The sequence below is a fragment of the Gigantopelta aegis genome, chromosome 14 (assembly GCF_016097555.1).
Source record: "Gigantopelta aegis isolate Gae_Host chromosome 14, Gae_host_genome, whole genome shotgun sequence".
Classification (NCBI taxonomy): Eukaryota; Metazoa; Mollusca; class Gastropoda; order Neomphalida; family Peltospiridae; genus Gigantopelta; species Gigantopelta aegis.
Genome location: NC_054712.1, coordinates 23,750 through 50,000, shown reverse-complemented (window position 1 = coordinate 50,000; position 26,251 = coordinate 23,750). Strand labels below are relative to the sequence as shown.

Below are 26,251 nucleotides of genomic sequence, written 5' to 3'. Positions count from 1 at the left end.
CTGAAACATTCAGTAGATTAGACTACAGTCAGAACGTTTCAAAACAAAACTGTCCAATGTTATATCAAACCATAAACATTAGCAAACTCGCCCGTTTCGGTAGCCGAAACATTCAGTAGATTAGGCTACAGTCAGAACGTTTCAAAACAAAACTGTCCAGTGTTATATCAAACCATAAACATTAGCAAACTCGCCCGTTTCGGTAGCTGAAACATTCAGTAGATTAGACTACAGTCAGAACGTTTCAAAACAAAACTGTCCAGTGTTTTATCAAACCATAAACATTAGCAAACTCACCCGTTTCGGTAGCTGAAACATTCAGTAGATTAGACTACAGTCAGAACGTTTCAAAACAAAACTGTCCAGTGTTTATATCAAACCATAAACATTAGCAAACTCGCCCGTTTCGGTAGCTGAAACATTCAGTAGATTAGACTACAGTCAGAACGTTTCAAAACAAAACTGTCCAGTGTTATATCAAACCATAAACATTAGCAAACTCGCCCGTTTCGGTAGCTGAAACATTCAGTAGATTAGACTACAGTCAGAACGTTTCAAAACAAAACTGTCCAGTGTTATATCAAAACCATAAACATAGCAAACTCGCCCGTTTCGGTAGCTGAAACATTCAGTAGATTAGACTACAGTCAGAACGTTTCAAAACAAAACTGTCCAGTGTTATATCAAACCATAAACATTAGCAAACTCCTCACCCGTTTCGGTAGCTGAAAACATTCAGTAGATTAGACTACAGTCAGAACGTTTCAAAACAAAACTGTCCAGTGTTATATCAAACCATAAACATTAGCAAACTCGCCCGTTTCGGTAGCTGAAACATTCAGTAGATTAGACTACAGTCAGAACGTTTCAAAACAAAACTGTCCAGTGTTATATCAAACCATAAACATTAGCAACTCACCCGTTTCGGTAGCTGAAACATTCAGTAGATTAGACTACAGTCAGAACGTTTCAAAACAAAACTGTCCAGTGTTATATCAAACCATAACATGAGCAAACTCGCCCGTTTCGGTAGCTGAAACATTCAGTAGATTAGACTACAGTCAGAACGTTTCAAAACAAAACTGTCCAGTGTTATATCAAACCATAAACATTAGCAAACTCGCCCGTTTCGGTAGCTGAAACATTCAGTAGATTAGACTACAGTCAGAACGTTTCAAAACAAAACTGTCCAGTGTTATATCAAACCATAAACATTAGCAAACTCACCCGTTTCGGTAGCTGAAACATTCAGTAGATTAGACTACAGTCAGAACGTTTCAAAACAAAACTGTCCAGTGTTATATCAAACCATAAACATGAGCAAACTCGCCCGTTTCGGTAGCTGAAACATTCAGTAGATTAGACTACAGTCAGAACGTTTCAAAACAAAACTGTCCAGTGTTATATCAAACCATAAACATTAGCAAACTCGCCCGTTTCGGTAGCTGAAACATTCAGTAGATTAGACTACAGTCAGAACGTTTCAAAACAAAACTGTCCAGTGTTATATCAAACCATAAACATTAGCAAACTCACCCGTTTCGGTAGCTGAAACATTCAGTAGATTAGACTACAGTCAGAACGTTTCAAAACAAAACTGTCCAGTGTTATATCAAACCATAAACATTAGCAAACTCGCCCGTTTCGGTAGCTGAAACATTCAGTAGATTAGGCTACAGTCAGAACGTTTCAAAACAAAATTGTCCAGTGTTTTGTCAAAACATATACATTTTTTTTTTTATGTTTGCACCTGAGAGCCTGCAGGGAGTGGGGGTGCTGTCCCATAATATGAAATACTGTTCAAAACGTGTTGCATCGTTGAATCTAAATGTTTTATATCTAGCTACAACAAGATTTACTTTTTATGTCATGGTTCTAGCGTTTTGTCGTATCAGATAATGTTGTAAATTCTAGGTCACGTGGTTGGGTTCATTTTACTGAAGTGGTGCGTTGATGAGGATTGCATTACTGTTTCTAACATACTAATATGCAATCATTATTAGTTAAAATTTTCAACGTTTACAGAGGTAATTGTAAACATATTCAGTGGTGAAATTATAATGTATTGATGCTATGTCTACTGGTATAATACAGAGCAGTCATCCTGTGGCAATTCTTAGTTTGTTTAAGGTCTCACTACACAGATGTCATCTGCCATTGAAACCCATGTTAAATTGCCCAACTTTAAACGAAGATTGCCAATAGAATGGGTTCTCGTTGGCACTAACAACATACACCATCGCGAACATACATTATATAAGCATTTATTTTCACTCCAAAATTTATATCATTTCCCACTCAGTTTTTTGCTATATGACCGCATCTGGCTGTAGTACCGGTCCGAACAGGTGGTTCATTAACCGATTTATCCAGGCTGTCTCTTGCGCTATACTCCCATGTCCCAAAAGGTCGATGTACAATATTACAAAATAACATGGGCAAAATACAGCCAGAAGGCTTACCATTAAACATACATATTGTTTTAATTCTTTACCATTTCCTAGAAGTGAATATGTGAACCATAACATGTGTCACAATTAGGAACTATAGTGGACCGTCATCAATCAACTCTTACCCGGAAGTGATCTGTGTAGTGAGACCTAAATCCAAAATGGAATTCTTAAAAAAAAAAGCCCAACTAATTAATAGAGTTAATTTAAACCATACAAGTCGATCATCGGTATGAATGAATGAATGAAAGAATATTTAACGACACCCCAGCACGAAAAAATACATCGGCTATTGGGTGTCAAACTATGGTAATAGCACCCGCGAGTGATTGTTGGTATTGAACCGAGGGTAAGTTCAATATGCTGTATTATTATTAATAGGTAACGAATTCCCAGACCCTGCATAATCAGTAAGTAATTACATTCAGCTCTCAACTATAAACCACAATTATAAAATAAGTTTTATTTTTAGAAAAAAGCGAGATATTGTAGTAACGTTGCGTGAGAGCGTGATGTTTGTTACAAATGCGTGAGACTCCTGCCAATTGCGAGAGAGTTGACAGGTATGTATACTATTAGCACCGACCTGGTGCATCCCTCCGTCCCTGGCAGAGAAACATACAAAAGTATCGGATCTCGTTCCAATGAATTTATGAAACTGAAAGAGCTGTTTTCCAGTTGTGAAATTCTGAAAGACAGTCACACGCCAATGTTTTGAGAAAAATAACATATAATGACGTTTTCTTTGTCTTTGTTTTGGGTGAATGGTTATAACCACAACAATTATAAACAGTATTCAGTGTAAAACATACATATATGTTAGAGTGAGGGGAGTGGATATCATGGGATTTGTTACAAAACGATGCCATGGGGGAGAGAGGGGGGAGAGTATAGTCAAGAGTTACATACTTAAAGAAAAACAAAACAAAAAACAAAACAAAACAAAAACACAAACAACAACATGAAAGCCCAACTATCTAATTTTTATTCATAAAATAACATATTGCCAGTGTAGCCATTTTGTTTCAAAATTGTTTTTCTTCTATAAAGTTATAATAAACATGAATTTATTACCAAAGATATTAAAGATACAAGACCATAGCACATAGCCTATATATATATATATATATGGCCATAGCAGATAGCATATATATATTATATATATATATATATATATATATCTCTATATATATATCTATATATATATATATATATATGGCCCATAGCACATAGCCTATATATATATATATATATATATATATATATATATATATATATATATATATATATATATATATATATATGGCCCATAGCAGATAGCCTATATATATATATATATATGGCCCATAGCACATAGCCTATATATATATATAAATATGGCCCATAGCACATAGCCTATATATATATATATATATATATATATATATATATATATATATATATATATATCCCATAGCACATAGCCTATATATATATATATGGCCCATAGCAGATAGCCTATATATATATATATATATATATATATATATATGGCCCATAGCACATAGCCTATATATATATATATATATATATATATATATATATATATATATATATATGGCCCATAGCAGATAGCCTATATATATATATATATATATATATATATATGGCACATAGCACATAGCCTATATATATATATATATATATATAGGCTTTTTATGTCCCAGTGTCATGATGTCAGATGTATAGCAGACAGAAATCATGTGTAAGGCCATCTGTTTAAACATCCTAACGACACTAAACTCACTAACCACCATATGTGTGCAACTAACAATAAATAAACGTTGGAACACTCACTACGAACACTCATTACAAAGCTGTGGAAACAACGCAGCCTATCTATTTATCTGATACTGATGAGAGCTTAATTTGTTGTGGAAGTCAAAGAAACTACCATGTGTCATACACAAGCGTATAATGTATTTACTGCCAACATAAAACGGTTGGTGCTTGTGAATCCAATGTGAACTATATAATGTTACGTGAGATTACCTCATATCTCCAAGGACCATGCCTGGGGCATAAAAGTCTTGTCTGAGGTTTGGTGTAGCAGTTCCATAGAAGCTCCGTGCCAAGCGACGTTACGGCTGTTTGACTGAAGAAAGGGTCGGAGTGTACAACCACGTACACAGAGGACAATATTGTTGGATTAACATATTATTGAAGAGTCGCAGAACTGAAGCTTCTTGAAGTCCAGGCCCCGTGCTTATAAAACTTTTAGATTCTCAGACTCTATTAGAGTCTGGACTCCAAACTCATACTAGAGTCTAGACTCTATTGAGTTTGAGATTGTACCCGTGCTTATAAAACTATTTAGAGTCTCGACTTTATAGAGTCTCATTTGTATTTACCATAAGCGGCCCAAATCGTTTTTCCGGTTAATTTTATTTTTTGTCGTCTGCTCTGCTGTGAGAAAAATGTCACTGGAAGAAACACCCGGTATACTTTGGAAAAAGAGAAGAGGACGGTGGGACGACCACCAGGAAGAATTATTGCTGCGAATGGTTGCCCACAACTATAAAACTCTTTTTGGAGCTTTTAAAGGGACCGAGAAAGGGAGGGAAGTACGGGAGGGAAAGTGGGCAGAGATCGCCGAAAAATTGAATTCGTAAGTTAGGCTATGAACCCCGCTATGCAGTCGGCCTTATTGTTACTCGGCAAAAACATGAGTTATGTTAACAATGTATAATTTCATAATTTAAAATTAAAGTAGCCTGTCGGTTTTACTAGTGTATTCATTGGCGGACCAGATGGAGGGGGGGGGGGGGTTACATGTTCATGCTGCTGTCCTGTGACCCATACTCTCCCTTTTGTCCTTTTTAATTATTACATGCCCGTATTCAATGCTCTACATTTGTAAAATGTAATCATTTTACCAACCTTTTTCCAGCGACAATAAGCAGTATGGTTACTGTGATACCCCCACCATTCAGACTGTTTTGTATGCAGCTGATTGTGAGTGGATAATACGAACTGGTAAAAATAACAATTTTTTATCATGTTTGGGGGACTGGAAGCCACATTGTTGGTACATGTTTTTTTGTCTGTAAATGTGTATTACATCCAATGATCCATCCATCCATCTACACACACACACACACGAGATATAATCTAATGATACTTGGGTCACAGTACAATACATATCACGATACTTAACTTTTCACATCAATCATCAATAATTAAACTGTTTATTTGAAGTTTATGAAACATGATAACCTTAATTAAAATTTAAAACATGACACATACTGCATTACAGGACAATGAAATTGAAATGTTTCGAAATACAAATTGGAAGTCTTCCAAAAAAAAGAAAAAAGTAATATGCTTGTTCAATGCAGTTCAATAGAATTTAAGTTTTTCTTGAGAAAATTCAACTTCTTAACATGTTTAGGTTTCAGATGGTACAGATGTACAGGGAACACACATACACCTTTTTGTTTAATAAATTTTGTAAACAAAAAATAAACCTATGGGGTACGTGATGATATCAATATCGAAGACAGTCTGCCTGTTAATAGACACATCAAATGCCGGGAAATGCAGCAACTTAACATCAAAATTACTTTTTCATTGCTCTACTGTATATGTTCGTAAGTTTGTCAATATCTGCTTCAACCTTTTCACCAAAAAGTATTAAAACATGAATGTATCATATTGTATCATGATACACCTGTCCTGAATCGATGTACCTTATTGTGGCTGTTATCGCGATTCGATATTGTAGCACTATATTGTTACAGCTGTAACACACGCACGTACATCAGGGAAAATTGTTTTTTCAAAATGTTTACTAGCAATATTTCTAGTCAACTAAACATTTATTAGCAACTACTATTTAATTTTAGAAAATTGTGTAGCGATCTTTGAAACTATTACAGTGAATCGCAATGCGATACTGAACAGAATATTGCCTGCACATACACACACACACACACGTGTGCACTTGCAATAATGAAATCAGCCAGGTAATCATATCACCAACATTTTCCAGCGACAATGAGCAGTATTTTTACTGTGATACCCCTACCTTTCAGACTGTTTTGTATGCAGCTGATGTGAGTGGATAATACAAACTGGTGAAAATAACAATTTTTATCATGTTTGGGGGACTGGAAGCATGCATTGTTTTTTTTTATTACTCTGTATTCCAGTATTGTCCCCATCCCATACTTGCTATGATAATGCATGTAATGATTTTGTATTAAAGTGACATCACTACACAGGTATGATAGGTCTTTCAATACTTGTATACAAGTACATACAAATGAATTGCAAGAAATTATGTATTAAGTTTTGTTATCTAAACTTTACAGTGAAAGCCATTCTGAAACCCGCACAAGTGATGAGATTAGGAAGAAATTCCAGAATCTGAAACAAAGAGGTACTGATATATTCCTTTTATCTAAACTTTTAAATGTTTTAATAAGTTATATGTAGTACAAAACCAAAAACTGCATACCTGCATATATTATTGAAATTTTTAATGTTATAAATTATAGTTATGAATGTAAAGTAATTGTTTTTAACATTTAAGCACATTTCAAAGTATGCCTGTTATTGTTCGTTCATTTGGTGCAGAATAATGAAGACGATGAACAATGCAATTTTTTTTTTTTGCAATATTTTTATGATACATTATAAAAGTCTTGTAATAATTACATTTAATGGTTTTTATTTATAGCCAAGGAAAAAAATGACTTAATAAAAAGACCGAAGACTGGTGGTGGGTCCCCATTGCCACCACTGACAAAAATAAATTGTCTGTTTTTGGACCTTTTTGGGGAGGAGGGAATATCTGGAGTCAATGGAGGGATTGACAGCACTGGTAAGTGAAATGAATGAAATCACTGAAGAAGTATGTACAAAGAACCCATATCATTACCACGGTTCTGCCTAACAAGACAGTACTCTTCTTTTCCTTTCAAAATAGTAGGCAACAATATCAGTAGCAACAGTGGTGGTCAGAACTTTACCTGTGAGGTAAGACCACTGTGGGCACTGGACATAACCTTACATTACATGTGTTTCTATCATGTTGTGGATATTAACATACATAATGAAATAAAATGTCTTTATTCAATTTCATGTCAATTATACACATTTATATTCGGAATGTAAAATGTATATTAAAAATATCCCTACTTAAACCTGTTTGGGGAAGATATACTTTCACATCATGTTTTCACATCAAAGAAAAACAATTCATACATGTTATAATAATTGTCATTTTGAAACCAATACTGTAGTCATTTACCATAATTATGTACTGTGCATTTGTGTTTGCAGAAGTTGTCATCGAGCAAGAAGACTCTTGTCTGTGTCTTGAAGTGGAACATGGTAATGCACATTTTTCAGTAAAGATACATGTATGTGTAGCAGTTACAAAAACATTCCCCAACAAACACTTAAACATTTTACAGATTTCTTAACAATTCATGACTTCAAAAATTATTAATTCATTGAAATGACAATAAAATACTACCTGTAATCACGGATAATCATTGTTTGTGCACATTTTTTTTTTTTTCACTTAAAGTGAATATATATGTGTGATGGACTTTGCTGATTACCACAGTTTGTGTAAGCTTTTCGTTATTCATACCCTGATGAACCAAAATGAAATAAATGTTTATTTGTTGTCTTTTAAAAATCTTTTCAGATTTGGATGTCACTGGAAATGAAGTGCAGCCTATACATGTAGAAGATGATGGTATCCATTTTGTATTATTCCTAACAATTAAATAACTTTTTGAAGTAAATGAATGCCAAGATATCATGACTAAATAAATTTCTGTATTTTCAAATGCATGTGCGGTACCTCATTTCTTGAATATACTTGTTATACCTTGTTTACACTGTTTATTAGTCATATTAAACTGTTTACATGTACAATGGCATGGGGTCTAATGCAGATCAGCAATAACATTACTGGTGAATAATCAAAATGTCTTGTACACATTTTTTAGAATTTTCAAACATGTTTTTCTTTTTATGTATAAAAAAACATAATATATGAAACTTTATACTTATATAATTATTTCATACAACTTATAGCACAAATACATTTTTCATTTCAGAAGCTGATGCACAAAATACTGTACCTAAGAAGAAATTTAAAAATTCAAATATGAAAACAGGTAGTAAAGAGCTGCTACAACTGGATATGGATGTCTGCAGTTTAGAAAAAGAAAAGCTAATTGCAGAAACACTGAAAATAAAAGCAGAAACACAGAAAATAAATGAAGAATTAAAACTAATTCTGTTGAAACAACAATACTATAAAATGAAAATTGACAGGGAACAGAGGCGAGACGCTGGCGATATTTTTTCTTTACAAGATATGGCCACTGGTAATGAATTGTAAACTTGCATGCATTCATGATGATACATTTGTTGGTTTGAACAACTTTTCATTTTAATAAAAAAAAAAAAAAAATTAAATTTAAAAACCTCTCTGGATATTGCTTTATTAAGACAAACATGTACATTCAACATCACCAATGTGTACCTTTTATGAAAGTGAACAATGACATCTTAAGAAGAAACTAAACTTAGAAACTGTTGGTGTTAATTTGAAAATAACGTCTTGTCTCAGTTCCCTATCCATTTCATATTTATAGCGTTGTTGTTGTTAATTATTTCAGTCCCATATTGGTGCAACTGGAAGGTATTATAGGTTTTATATCAGTCCTGTCTGTCCATCTGTACTACTTCAGAGTCCCTTTCAATTTACATACTGGTTTAAATAATTTCTTTCATTACAGTATATACAAATAAAGTTTTATGTCATGATACGTGATAATACAATGTAGCTGAATTTAAAAGAAATAATAGCTTCTCCGTATAATTTCTTATGGATTACAGGGTAAAAATAATTAAGGAATAACTACATGTGTGTTATATTTGACCATTTTCAGATGTTAATGTTGGTTCCACTTTAGCAAATTGATTTTTACTCATGATGCAAACCGGAGTCGGTAAAACAGACATTTTCAACTGTAACATCAGCATTATCATGCACAAATTATCAAATAAAATATTGTTATCCCAATTCTAAGTCAATAAATATATTTATACTATAACTTACCCATAATATCCATGTCATAAACCCATGTGATAATTTTAAGTGTATTAACCTGGTTAATAAAGGTATGCAAATTTGCAAGGTTTCTATGTAATATGTTATTTACTTTGGAATTCCTGTCAGTGTCACACACAGGAAGTCACACAAATGTTTTTAAAAATTCTATATGTCATAGAAATTATAATTTATAAATGTTAGTCCGTCCAACTAAACAGCAGGAAGCAGCTTATGAATTTGCAAGAAATCTCTATGGAATCCACAAATTTCCAATTTATCCTTTCAGATAATAAAACCAATGTTACATGTCATTAACTATTTATTCTATATTTATTGTTTTACTATAGCATGGGAATATCAGGGACTTACCACTGGTATACATTAGATATGTGACCATTGTAACTTCATGTATCCTGTTTAATGATAGCATGGGAATATCAGGGACATACCACTGGTATGCATTACATATGTGGCCATTGTAACTTCATGTAGCCTGTTTAATTATAGAAATGACTTTTATCATTTGTTACAATATCAATGTATTTATCATCCTAATACATGTATTATGTGACAGGTTTTTAACTCCAAACATTTTAACAAATAATATTGAACAAAAATGTCTTTAATTATGTCAGTAACCAATGTTGCCTCAACAATTTTGAATGTACTTTTAGTAAAGGCATGTTTCCACTGACATTCGATATAATAAATGACTTCCTTTGTGCTTTTCTTTTTCATAATATTGGATTACAAGGAAAAGTTTCATTCATTTGATACGCTGAAAATTGATTAATTTGTAGACCAACATATTCCTTGATTAAAATTAACATTCTTCATAATTTATAGCATTGAAGATTAATGAATACAAATTAAGAGTATACATTTTCAATTACTTGTTTTGCTTTGTGATGCATTAGTGTCTGTGGAACAATGCCTTCAAGAGAAATAGGTATTGGTGATGTGCTCACGCATATGAGCACCAACACCATCTGTGTGAATGATATCATTTTGTGAATCATTTAAATCGGGAAATTCAAATGAACAAACATCACCTCTGTCAATACCGACATTGTGTAAAACACAACATGCAATTACAAATTTACAAACAAACTCAGGCTTAGATCTAATTTCATTATGAAGACAAGCAAAACGTCGTTTTAGAATGCCAAATGTTTGCTCAATTAATACACGAGTTTTGCACAAAGATGTATTGTATTTTTTTTTAGCATCAGTGTTAGGTGTTAAATATGGTGTCATTAAAAAGTTTCTCAAGGCATATCCTGAATCGCCAAGGAGGATCCCATCAATATCACCTGAAACAGTAATATATGTACTTGTTATTATACATGTATTTTGAAATTAAATAACAGAAGAAGATAAGGATATCAATGTTGGAACACTTGAGCTTACACACATTGAATTTTGATATCGTAAAACGATGTAACAAAATGTTTTAATGTAAGCTAAAGGCTATATATAACCTGTTGGTATTTAACTGTATATTGATATTGAATTCAAATCATTTATTTTATATATTGATGATACAAAATGACATGCATTGGACAGCATAACATGAACATAAAATGGTTAAATCAGGTATATAGTAAGAGTGATGATGGCAATGATTATATACATGAAATATGTATACGATATGTCCACGTATATGTATGTAGTGTGTATATGCATTAATTCAAGTTGGTGTTGTAGTAGACGGTCTGGTAAGTTCATTCTGCCTATGGTTGAACATTTCATATACTATGCAACATTTAGGATATTACACCATTTGTTACCAATTTGTATCGGCCCATAAATAACGTATAATCCTGTTTTGTACCATAAAATATATATTAACATATTTCAAAACTGATATCTATGTAAATTCCTTGTTTAATACCTCTCTCAAAATGAGCACACACAGCAGACTGTCTGAAGATTCTGTTATCATGGACAGAACCTGGCCATTTGGCTACACAGTCCATTATGCGAAACCATGGGTCACAGATCAACTGCAAAATAATGTATTGTTCCCATTAATTGCAAGTGGTAGCATCAAACAAATTGAAAAAGAAGAGGTCTGTTCTAGTTTAAAATTATAATACATCTTGCTTGTGAATGTTGTACCTATATATAAATTTGAGAACAAAAGCAATTTACAGTACAGTTTCACAACAAAAGTAATTTATAGTACAATTTGAACCTTACATTGGTAATGAAATTGTTACAAATATCTGTATGCACTTAAAAACAAGTTAACATTTCTGTTTCCTCGTAATGGAAGACAATCTGCAATTACCAATTGTTTTCTTTAAAAAGAAAGTAGATGAGTTGAGGTACATTTGCCTTCCACAATTTTATTACTTTTAAAAAGTTCATTTGTTAAAATACATTCTTCAAACATATTTCTGTATGCATATGGATGGTTTTGTGATGTTCATTGTGTTCAAATGTACTTTGTTGATAAAGTTCACACAGAACTGGTTTTGCACATACCACCACTGATGATATTCCATTCATGGTGCACTGGCAGGAACAAAAAGGGTGTGTTTAGTTTAATGACACATTAGAGCAAATTGATTTACATGTATTCATCATGGGCTGCTGAATGTCAAACATTTGGTATTTTAACAGTCTTAAAGAGAAAACCTGCTACATTTTGTCATTAGTAGCAAATAAAAAAAATTATGCACCATTCCACAAACAGGATGGCACATACCATGGCTTTTGATATGCCAGTTGTGGTGCACTGGCTAGTACAAAAAATAACCCAATATCTCACTGATGGGATTTATCATACACCAACCATGCAGGAACAAGAAATAGCTCAATGGACCCACTGCACATCAGGCAAGTGCTCTACCACTCAGCTAAGTCCCAACCTCATTATGGAATATCTCCTTTATCAATGTACATCGTTCATGTTCATGCACATACATAAACCTACCTACAGTTGTACACACATGCATTGTTATACCTACTTTTTTTTTACAAAGTTGGTATGTAATTTAAAAATATATAATTTGAATCAGTCATTTACATTTTATGTACTCTATTCTATGTATAGTGTATGCAAATTTCTTTAATTGTTTTAAAATAAATAACAATTATTTCTAATTTGTTGCAGTGTAAATAGTAGTGAAATAAAATATTCACTATATTTTCATATTGTGTGCATTATCTGTTACACATAGGCCTACTTATTATGTATACTGTATACTGGAAGCTGGTAAAAAAAAAGTAGGTACGTTTCGGTTTGGGTACGGTTTGACGTGTATCCTAAATACGGTACCTAATTATCATATTTGTTAATAGTTTTAAAATATGACTGCAAACATTTCACCTGAACATTTAGAGAATGATATCCCTTCCTGTTTACAAAATCCTCTTCGTTTTTGTTGGGTGCCTGAATTCTTATTTGAGTACCATCTATGCAACCAACAACATTAGGAAAACCTGAAATGAATGCAAATAATTGTTTTGTGCTGTTTTCTGCATAAAATGTGTACTTAACACCATAGAAAAAAATACACGTACGCAAACAAATAATACAAATAAATAATTCATTTGAAAAAGGGAATCATATCTGCTGCAATTCGAAAGAAATTCACTTATTATTTGTACCATATTTGTATGAAAGCAAGAGTTGGGATTTTTATTCATATTGTTCTCCCCAGGGCAATATATTGTTTTTAAATATTCAGTTTCAGCAAGAGGGGTTATGCCCACCGTATCCACCCCTTCCCCTGCATGTATCTAAATATATCATGATGTAAGATGTAATAAAAATCTATGGCACTGTACTATAAAAAATATTTATGGAACTGTACTGTACATAGACGATTGGAATGATGTCCCTTGCCTAATACGTGAAAATTGTTTTTATTGACAGTAGAGAGCGACCAAGTTGAACATGTAAAAATTACCTGAAATTTGATGAAAAGACTGCTTCATTTTTCTAATGTCTTCGTTGTTTGGTAGGTGTAGAAATCGTCCAGCGATGTTACCTAGTGCCGTACAGACATTGACGACGATACGGCCAACACTGGCCCGGGAAACGTTCATGGCATCGCCCAGCAACATGTGGTTTGAACCACATGCCAAAAAACGCAAACAAATCAACACTTTATTCAGGGGAGGAATCGAAACATTCCTCAGGGTTCGGCGTTCCAATGGAACAGCCAACAAACCGGTAATGTACATAATTGTTGCAGGTAAAAAACAAAAACGTTGAAAAACACATTCCGCGGACATATCCTCAAGTGGATTTGATCCATCTTTAAAAATTCTTGGCTTTCTAACAATAATATTCCTTACATTATGTAACAAACGTCTTCTCCTTCTCCCAGTTCTAGCCATTTTTATAAGGTATTATGGGATATTTCATTTCAGACTCTAACCTAGAGTCTGGGTTGCTAGCAGACTCGAAATTTACAGACTCGAGACTCTAATAGAGTCTCGAGTCTGGACTCGAAAAGTTTTATAAGCACCAATTTCTTCGAGTCCAGACTCGAGACTCTAATAGAGTCTCGAGTCTGGACTCGAAAAGTTTTATAAGCACGGGGCCAGTTATCTACCTGTCGTATGAAGTGCCGCAGAGCTGAACTGAGGGAACCGTCCTATCAGCCGAATGAATCTACATGATGATATCATTGAACATTTGTATAGAGAACATATAAAGTGAGTGTCGTAGTTTGAGCAGTGGTCAGTACAACAGATTGTTGTATTCAGTGTAAGTCACCTTGGTGACAGTTAGCTGTTTATGTATTAAATGATTACATGTTGATTTGTGTTGGTTGTGTTGTTTAGAGAAAGTCAGAAGTGATCATTCATTATAAACTGAAGTATTAGTTTAATCGTCTGCCATTTCTGCAGACTGGGGGTTCGTCGAACCATAATATATATATTTTCTTAGTAATTCACCACCTTCGCTGTTACAACGTCTGGAGACAGGCGTCCGTAACACCCAGGCATGGTCCTTGGAGATGTGAGGTAATCTCACGTAACATTATATAGTTCACATTGGATTCACAAGCACCAACCGTTTTATGTTGGCAGTAAATACATTATACGCTTGTGAATGACACATGATAGTTTCTTTGACTTCCACAACAAATTAAGCTCTTATCAGTAGCAGATAAATAGATAGGCCGCGTTGTTTCCACAGCTTTGTAATGAGTGTTCGTAGTGAGTGTTCCAACGTTTATTTATTGTTAGTTGCACACATATGGTGGTTAGTGAGTTTAGTGTCGTTGGGATGTTTAAACAGATGGCCTTACACATGATGTCTGTCTGCTATACATCTGACATCATGACACCCTCCCCCATAACGTAATGATATCATATAACGAAGTTATGATATCATTAAAAGTAAATTATACATATTATGTCCATTTGACAATAAAAATACATCTTGATAAATGTCGCAATAAAGTCATACAATATACATGATTGATCACTGAGGTAAAATGTACATACTTACCTATTAATGAAACAAAAGTGAGTTAAGCTTTTATCTAACTGGAGCAGGCAATTACTGACCTCCATCATTCTAGACCTAACTTGTAAACTACTAACTATGCAATAATACCATTACAATGACACTAGCTACACAATTCAAACAATTTAAACTTTTCATCACTATTCCTTTGTGTATCACTTAACTACGCAAGAGAGCGTCTGGGATAATATTATCCTTTCCTTTTACATACTCAATCTTTAGATTATATTCCTGTACTTGAAGACTCCAACGCATCAACCTCTGGTTTTTGTTTTGCATTCTATTAACAAACACTAAAGGGTTATGATCTGTCAGCACCACAATCTGATAATTAGCCTGACTCAGATAGATTGCAAAGTGTTGTAGAGCTAAAATTAATGCTAAAGCTTCTTTCTCAATGGTAGAATAATTTCGCTGATAGGATGTTCAATCCCCTGATAGGATGTTCAATCCCCTGGGTGTCTTCTTGCAACAAAACAGCACCCGTACCAACGTCACTAGCGTCAACGGCTAGTTTGAATGGCTTTTCGAAGTTTGGAGCCATAAGCACAGGGGAATTAGTCAATAAACCCTTTACATTTTTGAAAGCCCGTTCACAATCATTAGTCCAAACATATTTTGTGTTTTTGCGAAGTAGGTTGGTAAGAGGAGATACAACATCCGCGAAATTTCTACAATACTTGCGATAGTACCCGACGGTACCTAAGAACCGCATAAGACTGCGTTTACCATCTGGTCGGGCGAACTCACCAATAGCTTGCACTTTGGCATCAACAGGACGAACTTTACCCTGACCGACAACATGTCCTAAAAATGTGACTGTGGCACGAGCAAATTCTGTTTTAACCAGATTAATGGTGAGATGCGCTTCTCCCACCCGGTTTAGAAATATGCGATTTCGTTCCATGTGTTCCTTCCATGTGTTACTGAAAATCACTACGTCGTCTATATAAGCCCTGCATCCGTCTAAACCTTGGATAACAGTGTTTATCTACGTTGAAATGTAGCGGGTGCATTTCGCATGCCGATTGGAGTAACGGTATACTCGTACAGACCATCGGGTGTGGCAAACTCGGAGATCTCACGAGCTCTAATTGTTAGTGGGATTTGATAATACCCTTTCAGTAAATCGTAACGGCTCACAAATTTTGCTTCTCCGATTTCATCAATACAATCCTCAATTCGTGGTAATGGATAACAATCACTCTTTGTTACCGCATTTACGCGACGGTAATCGGTACATAAACGAACACCTCCGTCCGGTTTAGGAACTAAAATGCATGGGGAACTCCACGCACTGACACTAGGCACAACAATTCCCATATCCAGCATACTTTGAATTTCGGCTTTCATGACTGCACGTTTAGCAGGGTTTAATCTATAAGGATTCTGTTTTATCGGCACAGTGTCACCTATCTCTACATCATGTTCAACAGTATTGGTACATGTGGGTACGTCCCCAAACACGCTGATGTGTTCTTGAATTAATCCGCGAATATCCCGCTGTTGCTCCACAGTAAGGTGGCGTACTTTGTCGGAAAGATTGTTTATGACCTGAGAGTTACGTAACCGCGATTCGGCTGCATGTAGGTGTGAATCGTTTTCACTGATCGGTCTGTTGACAGGATTTACAGAGCATACGGGCTCTCTCGCAGGATGTATGACCATATCATCATTTTCCCCGAGGATAGTACTTCTTTAACAAATTTATGTGACACACCTGGTGCGTCTTTCTCCGGTCGGGAGTTCGGATCAAATAGTTCACATCATTTAATCTCTTTTCAACTGTATATGGACCTTGGTATTTTGCTTGTAAAGAATTTCCTACTAACGGAAACAGAACCAAAACTTCATCACCCGCGTCTAACTGTCTGGCCGAAGCGGATTTATCATACCTAGTTTTCATCTTGGCTTGAGCTGTCGTAATAGCGGCACTGGCAGCCTTAGTAGCCTCATACAAACGCGTTTTAAAATCCATGACATACGTTAGCAGATCTTTTGGTTGGGATTCTGAGGTCCATGCCTCATAAACCAATTTTAGAGGCCCTCGCACCGCGTGGCCATACACTAACTCAAATGGGGTGTATCCCAATGACTCCTGCACTGTGTCACGAGCAGCAAACATTACCATGTGCAGTCCGATATCCCAACTAGTTTGATGGCCTAAACAATATGTACGCAGCATCGACTTAAGCGTTTGATGAAAACGTTCAATACAGCCTTGGCTTTGCGCGTGGTATGCAGTCGAGGTATATTGTTTTACACCTAATTCACGTAACACTTGTCGAAACAAATTGGAGGTGAAATTTGATCCCTGATCGCTTTGCAATGTCTGCGGCAGTCCTGTTAATGCGAAGTACTCAGAAAGTGCTTTAACTATTGAGGATGCGTTTATATTGCGTAACGCAATCGCGTGCGGAAATCTGGTATCTCTACACATGACGGTAAGTATATATTCATAGCCTGATTTGGTACGAGGTAATGGCCCCACACAGTCAATCACTACGTGGCTGAACGCTTCATTCAGCACTGGTATAGGTAGCAAGGGTACTTTAATTGGAGTTTGATTAGGCTTTCCTGCTAACTGACAGATCTTACAGGTGCGACAGAATTCCTTCACATCTGCCCGAATCCCCGGCCAATAAAATAGTTTTGTCACCCTATCACAAGTTTTGGAGACGCCCGAGTGTCCAGCCATAGGTCCGTCATGACTTAGTTTCAGAATACCCATTCTGCAGGTATGCGAGATGACCACACAGGTCCGTTCTTGCCAATCATGGCCAGCAGGCACATCGCTTGGTCGGTGTTTGTGCATCAGCAAACCGTTGTCGTAATAATAACCAACAGGCACTTTACTAATTTCATCTCCTAATAATGCCTTTCCTCTCTCAGCTATCAATGTACAGTCTGCTGTTTGTAGTTCAGTCAGCTCTCCTCGGGTGATATTCAGGTGAGCCAATGCATCAGGTATGCGCTCGCCATTCACCTGCGTGACAGGTGCCCTGCGTACAACCTCCCTGGGTCGAACAACTTCGCCGTCAGCAATAAATGTTTCACCCAAGTTGATGGTAGGCATTTCACACATCTCTTTCTGTGCATACTGAGTTTTCAGTTTTGCTTGGGACCGAGTTACGACACAGGACTCAAACATTCTCGGATTTTCTTGATTCAACTTCTCTGTCTGGGAGTTTGCTGTTGGACATTCTGTAACACGTGGAAGAGCTGTACCCGCATCTGTCATTCGCATGACATCATTCCCTAGCAAAACGCTTACTCCTGGGATGGGTAATTCCTCCACTATCCCCACGGTGAGATACCTTTCTACCTTAGCTGTAGAAATAAATACGCGATACAGTGGAACTGTTAAATCAGACCCGGTCACGCCCTTCACAACCAGGCCTTGATCATTCTCGGCTTCCGCCGCTGCAGGTAATGCGCTTCACACAACCAAAGTTTGAGCTGACCCGGTGTCTCTTAACACGATAATGGGCTCCCTCAATGGGTCATGTTCATGACACTTGACATGTCCTTTCAATAGAAAATGGCCAAAATGTTCGTAGTTTCGCTGAGAAATTTCTGGAAATGGTCGTCCACATTCCACTTCGTTGTCCGTTGGTGCGGCAGTGATGGTGTTTACTAGGCCAGTCAGAACATTGCCATTACTTTGGCCTGACACTCTCCTGGTTTCATTAAACCTTGGGGGGTATCCTATACGTTGATAACAACGGGCAGCAGTGTGACCAAGCTTACCACAAATCGTACATTTTGTTACAGGCCTCCTATCTCTGTTTTCATTAGTCGCACCATTATTCCCAGGGCCATACCTATCGTGACTGTTCCATACTGGTGGCGGAGTATTACGACTACCTGTTTGAGTATTGCGGTTTTGTCTATCCCTATCGCTATCAGTAGTAGTCCTAATACTAGGAGGGTGCTGGTTACGACCTGGATGTTTTTCGCGACCATGCACAAGACAGTATTCGTCAGCCAGTCTAGCAGCGTCATTTAGAGTAGAAACCTGCCTATCTTCTAAATATAATCGCACTGCGGGAGATACCCCTTCCTTAAAACTCTCAAGCAAAATTAACTCTCTTAGCTTGTCAAAATTATCCTTGCATTCGCTAGAATTAATCCATTTTCCAAATAGCATTTCGTGTTCACGCGAAAATTCAATGTATGTTTGTGCTTCACGTTTAAAATGCCGACGGAATTTTTGTCGGTAAGCCTCCGGAATCAAAGCGTAACCAGATAACACTGCAGCTTTCAAAATATCATAATCTGAACTATCTTCTACAGTCAAAGAAGCAAAAATGCGTTGTGCTTTTCCCTTTAACGTGGAATAAAGTAAGACTGTCCACTTATCTCTCGGCCACTCAGCTTTAATAGCTATATTTTCAAACAATGAAAAAAATTCGTCAACCTGGCTTTCATTAAATGGTGGGACCATACGTAGGTAACGACTAGCATCAAATGGGGGATGATTATAATAACTGTCAGGTGAATCTCGGTCACGCGATCTATTTCTAATATCATTTCTTCCGCGCTCTGAATTCATCTGCTCTCTACGAAATGCTAATTCGCGTTCATCTTTCTCTCTTTCATATTCTCTATCGCGTCAAACCTGCCTTCGCGGCCACCTCCATATGGCGGCCACCTGTACATGGCGGCCACCCTGAGGTCCCCCCAATGAATTTTACTATATATTTTACCTCTATATGGCAACCACCTGCTCAACGCGGCCAGCGGCCACACTTTTGTCATAAAAAAGCGAAAATGAACCTGCTATCGCGGCCACAATTGTTTTTTAGTGCAAGTTATAAAGAAATGTCGGCAATCGTAAAAAAGAACGTAAGATGTTTTTGTTGATATAACCAATTGGCTTGATAAACAGCCGTCCTTTAAAGGTCGTCGGTCGCTTAGCTGTGTTCGTTAATTAACAAGTGTTTTTAATCTGGATTAACGGTGCGATGTACTAGTCATCGACGGTGGTCATTAAACGCAGTTGATAAGAGGGTATCTAGCCTAAAACAACTTGAGTTAAACGTGTCAACTCTAGAAGGAATTAAATACTGCTGCAGTTTATTTCTGATATTTATTTTCAAAATGCCACCTAAATAGTTCTATTGCAACATACGTGTAATTGTTTTTAAAAATTCGGACTTATATATGACCTGCATACGGCGGCCACCTCTCTTCGGCGGCCACTTTTGTCATGTCCCACGAATGGCCGCCATAGACAGGTTCGACTGTATATATATATATATATATATGGGCCATAGCAGATAGCCTATATATATATATATATATATATATATATATATGTCCCATAGTACATAGCCTGTGTATATATATATATATATATATATATATATATATATGGCCCATAGCACATAGCCTATATATATTATATATATATATATATATATATATATATATATATAATATATATATATATATATATATATGGCCCATAGCAGATAGCCTATATATATGGCCCATTGGGCCTGTGGAATTGGCACGGTATCTGGAGGGTTGGGGACGTATGCACAGCTTCTAGTGGGGTGGCACAGGCTACATTTTGTATCTTTATATAGAGCAGAACAAAAACATCGGCTACTGAATTTCAAACTTTTGGTAATTTTGATATGTAGTCTTAGAGAGTAAACCTAGTACATTTTCTCATTAGTAGCACATACCACGACCTTTGGTACACTAGTCGTGGCGTACATTACGTAAATGAGAAATAGCCCAATGGACCCACCGACTGGGATCGATCCTATACCTACCACGCGTTCAACAAGGGTGTTTTACCACTGGGATACGGCCCGCCCTAGACATCAGGGGCCATTCAAATATTACATACTGGGTGAGTGTACTGAAGAACAGCATTGAGTAAAAACACTATTTTGATTACTAATATATATATATATATATATATATATATATATATATGTTTGGGGTTTTTTTGTTTGTTTTTTTGAAAATCATAAACGCTATGTGACGGCAACACTGTTCAAACTTTAACGTATTAACGTAGGTAGTAATAGTTGAAAACACAAAACAATGATTATAAATCGATTTGAAATACATGTGCTAGTAAATCTAGCTTAAAACGTATGTCCCAAATGTCCGATTGCCACTCTGTAGGCAGTGATGGTTTGGTTGGACCTGTTCTCAAGTAATTCGTTCCATCATAAGTGGTTGGTCCTAGAAGGTCTACTCTGCTGTTCTAGAGCTAGATGGACATTTGGACAGTTACAGCCTCTCTCTCAGTCAGAGATAACGAATACACAAAACTTCTGCCTATCACTGGGTAGGCAAAGATTCCCACTTTAATACCACAACTATCCTATGTTTGACACTAAATATCATTACGTTGATAATATTTGAGTTCGCGATATAAAATATTTCATATATAAATTACTAATGCACTAATCTTTCTAAACAAGAAAATAAAATAAAGTCAGTAATCCAGATAATAATGACTGGAATTGACACACTACATGATTTATTCAGGTTTATGGAGTTTGTTTATTCTTGAAACTAAATTGATGTTAAGACGATTTAACTTGAACTAACTTGAACAATAATACATTGTAGCAAACTGAAAACATAAAGGGCCTGTTTGCCTGGGCCATCAACTGAAATAAAAGTAGCTATATAAAAGTTACTGGTAGTTAATAGCTACTGGTATAATTAAAATGGTGATAATAGAATACATTCGTTTAAACTTTGTCATTTTCATTATTTTTTCAGTTCAACTGAAATGATAACTACAGAATTTATTCATGTTGTTTATTTAATTTACATTATAAGGTCTTAAAATACAACAAGGCTCTACAACTATGTTCTACCTATAAGTATTAGCTATTCTCTCAGTGCTTCGTTTTTGACGGGCGCGAGCGCTATCACGCCCGTGAACCCCGTCAACTCAATCTGACGGGCGCGAAATAACGCGCTCCTGAAGTGAACAAATCACGCTCGTATTTTTTTTAAATTGCCATTTTAATTGTTTATTAAATCCAATCCACAACGCCACAAACATTTCCATTCTGTTCACAATGAACTTACTAGAATACTTGTTTTATAAATTGAAACACGATTGGTTGGTTATCTTTACACTGAGCCAATCAGCTAGGAGTTCACTTATTATTAAAATCTTGTCGGTTTTGTTTTGTTTAATGCAGGTAATGATCGCGAAATTTATTTTACACTGTCGTCGTTTTGATCACGTAGGCCTACAGAAAAAATAATAGGTGCGTTGTCCAATAATTCTATGATGTGTATAATGTTTATGCATGTTGATATCACAGTAAACGCGTACACCAACAAAAAACTAATTTAGTAAAGCAGGTTTTGTTTTTGTTAATAGCATAGCGACCTACTCGCAGATATTTCTACTTTCACGATCTGTTTCACGATACTGCCATGTGATTTAAAGCCAATGACATTGACCTTGGTAGAGTCAGATTTCTAGTACATGTGATCGGTTGACGGGCACCTGAAACAAACACACCGATTTAATTTCAACTCAGTAATTCGAATTTACCGAGTGTAAAGCATGTATATTTTAAAATTAAATTTACATTAGGGTGGTTTTGTTGTTGGTGGTTTTTTTGTTTGTTTTTTGTTGTTGTTGGGTTGGGGTTGGGTTTTTTTTTTTTTTTTTTTTTGGTTTTTTTTTTTTTTTTGGGGGGGGGGGGGGTTGCGGTGGGTTTTTTTATGGGTTGCTATGATTCGAGTTAGTAGTATAATAAATGGCGTGTTAACTACAGTACACCGATAATGAAAGTTAATCCTGTTTGTAAAAATATATATTTATAAAAATTGTAGAAAGATATATTTGGGTAGAAAACAATAGATGTTGACATTTTCTCTGTTATAACATTATTATTATTATTATTTTAAATAGAGAATTTGCAGGGATATAACATGTTTATTATGCTAGCATGATAACTGTGATAACCCTGTACCATGTGGTTGTTATACGTTTACTTTCTTTTTAGTTTAAATGATTTACAAACAGGCCTACTGACATTTTTGTTTTTAGAGTTTTATTAAACATTTTACAGTTAGAATTCTTAATAACAATACCATAGTTGTTACAATGTCAATTCACATTCAGTTCACAGTTTGTGTCCATGGATAAATCATATCATTCTACGATGAAGACTAAAATTATTGTACTTGTTTTAAATAAAACAGAATAAGCACAAACAAATCAGTTTCAATTCTTTATTCATAAACAGTCAACAGATTATCATGATTCAGAATTTTAAAGCAACATGATATGCATATAATACATAAGAAATCAATAAATGTTGTGTTCATGGTGGGGTTTTTTCTTGTGTAAGACTGCAATGGCCCATTCCTTCCATCTTTGAGAACAACCATCATATTAGTTAAATTAGGATATTTATTTTAAAAACACAAAACATTAACTCTTAAGATATTTAATTTAGAAATCCACTGGCGTAGGAGGCTGGAGGGAGGGGGGGGGGGGGAGGGATCAAAGGGGCATGTGTCCCCCACTTTTGAGATATTTTGCTTTATATTTACTTTATAATAGTGTAAAAGTGTGTAATATAAAAGTGTGCCCCCCAAGTGGCACCTTCCTACACCACTGAAATCATTACTCCTCAAACTTAATCATGTTCATGGGTGAAATTCCTCTCGGTCTCTTAATTCTGATTATTTTGAGGGGTGCGATTTTCCCCTCTTCTGCATTTTGAGGAGTGCGATTTTTAGCACACCTGGGTTTTTCAAAAACGAAGGTCTGCTCTCTATATGAGATGTGTAGTCCTGCTTAATGTTTACTCAACTTTAGAGGGAATAGGCCTAGAGTGTAAACTGAATCAGTCAAAAGCTCTACTGGTATTTCAATGTAGTATGTCAAATATGCTTGGCCCTTAAGTTCAAAGGCATATAAATGACACTATGTTGAGCAATTATTGTACGACTGAATCGCAGTGATAAGTATGATGTCATTACTAATGTGGTATACCGTGATGCGTTTTTCTTCGCGGTACCCAACCCTATTATGTGTACTAAATATTACGGATTGATATTATAACTGATAATCTTAAATTATTTCATCCTCCTTGTGTTTATAAATATAGAAAATAATTAAAATCTACCTTCATCCTCGATTAAAACAGTTTAATTTATCTTAATCGGACTAAAATTAGCACTAGGGCCTACTGGTAATAGTAATTAACCAGTGGAGCTATTTTTAATTATATTGAAATTATCTTTAATTATTATTACCGAGCTTGTGTAAGCGTGGTGTGTAAGTGTGTAGTGTTTATTTGCCACTTAGTTTTTCCCCTTTGTTTACCTTTCGTAGCGAAAGTGCCCAATATTCCGTGATAGCGGCGTGGTAGTGCCAACTACCCTTCATTGTGAGTTTAATATTGAGCGGTCGGTTAATTTACAGTTCGTACATTTATTTAACTAGCTTTGTTGTTATAAACTGCCCGATAAACCATGGACGCAGTCAGGGCCTCTGTAGATAGACCGACGCCATATAACCGTAAATAAAATGTGTTGGGTGCGTCGTTAAATAAAACATTTCCTTCCTGTAGATAGAGCTACGAATCGCTTGGATGACAGCGGCCTGGCTAAAATTTAGTAGGATGATAATTATTATTCACTTAACCCTTAGTTGGGAACATAATTAATTACAAGTAAAGTTAAATTTTATTTTTAGTTTCTCTTAAGTTATAATTTATTAAAGGTCTTATATAATATAATAATATATGAATTAATTATTAATTAGCATTAATACTTACAGTACACGTATCCCAATTATAAACTTTATTATTAAAGCTGCAGTCCCTGGAATATGTTGTTGTTTTGTTTTGTTGTTTTATTATTTAAGCATTTAGAATAGATGAACCAGTTCTGTTTGGTATATATACGGTCCACTACATCGCTATAGTTTCGCAACATTGCTCGCTTATCTACATTATTTAGGTCATCTACAAACGCAATGACCAGCTTTGTTTTTCTTAATTTAGCGGGACGCCAGTAGACCTGGGACTTTGCGTGAATTGCACTGGCGCTGAGCTACTCACTTGATTTTGAACAAATTTAACTGTCTTGATTGAGGGGTCGTCTCATGTCTCCAACACATATTTATATCCATAGATGTATGGTATAACACCCGTCCAGGGGTCGGTGAGGGATTTGTCTTGATATTTTGACAGTGGCCAGCAGTCGTCATGCGCGTGAAATTTAAGGGGGTGTCAACAATTACGTAACGTTGTAGGGGAGAGGAAGAGGGCGATGTTTTCAATTCACGTAACATTTATCAAGACTATATTTAATATGTTATTTCTATTCATTACATTAAATGCGCGGTCGGTCTAGGTTCGATCCCCATCGGCGGGCTCGTTCCAGCCAGTGCGCCATGACTGATATATTAAAGGCCATGGTGTGTGATATCCTGTGTGGGATGGTGCATATAAACGGTCCCATGCTAAAAAAAAAAGAAAAAAAAAAGCCCCCAATGTAGCTGGTTTCCAGGGCGAGTTCAGGGATTTTAGCGGGGGTGGGGGTTATAGATTGTGTTATGCTAAGTTTATGGGGGGGGGGGGGGGCAACTAAGGGTTTTGACCCCAATACCTCCCCCCTGCACATGCACCCGTTTTTATATATATAACACATACACCCCACACACCCAATACACATGATTAATATCAATAGCAACATTTCCTCATCATCATCCTCGTGGTCAACTTCGACTGTGACAGACGCCATTTTACACTGACAACTGAAAATTCGCACAAATGTTGTGGTTTTATTTTTTTTATTTATTATTATTTATTTATTTTTTTTTTTTTATTTTTTTTTTTTTTTGGGGGGGGGGGGGTCGCGAGCAGTGTGCATGTACTTGTCGCTAGCGTCAACGCGAAATTCGTGCCAACAATCGCTCGCGTACAGTGTGCAAAGCACTTAATGACGGCACAAGCGACGCTTGAGCGTAAAGCGGCGTTCTCATTGTGCATTTGTCGCACCAACTTGTCTCATGCGATTTGTCGTAGCGACTTGAATCGTCATAAGATGCTATGACGTCTATTAAAGCTCGTCAGTTTAAAATATTTTGCAGGAAATTTAAGTGTACAAAACAGTTATTGCCCACATCTAGACAATAAATATACAGAACTTCACATACGTTGTTTTCGC

General features: G+C 35.8%; 1 protein-coding gene and 1 long non-coding RNA gene across 2 annotated transcripts in view; both read right to left on the bottom strand.

Moving 5' to 3' along the window:
• The window catches only part of LOC121388309, a 56,501-nt gene that overhangs the window by 16,405 nt on the left and 13,845 nt on the right, over nt 1-26,251 (bottom strand). The window lies entirely within an intron of this gene.
• LOC121388311 lies at nt 9,730-12,196 on the bottom strand. Its single transcript, XR_005959969.1, has 2 exons — nt 11,465-12,196; nt 9,730-10,883 (listed from the first exon to the last, which is right to left on the bottom strand). It is a non-coding gene; the product is annotated as an uncharacterized LOC121388311 (long non-coding RNA).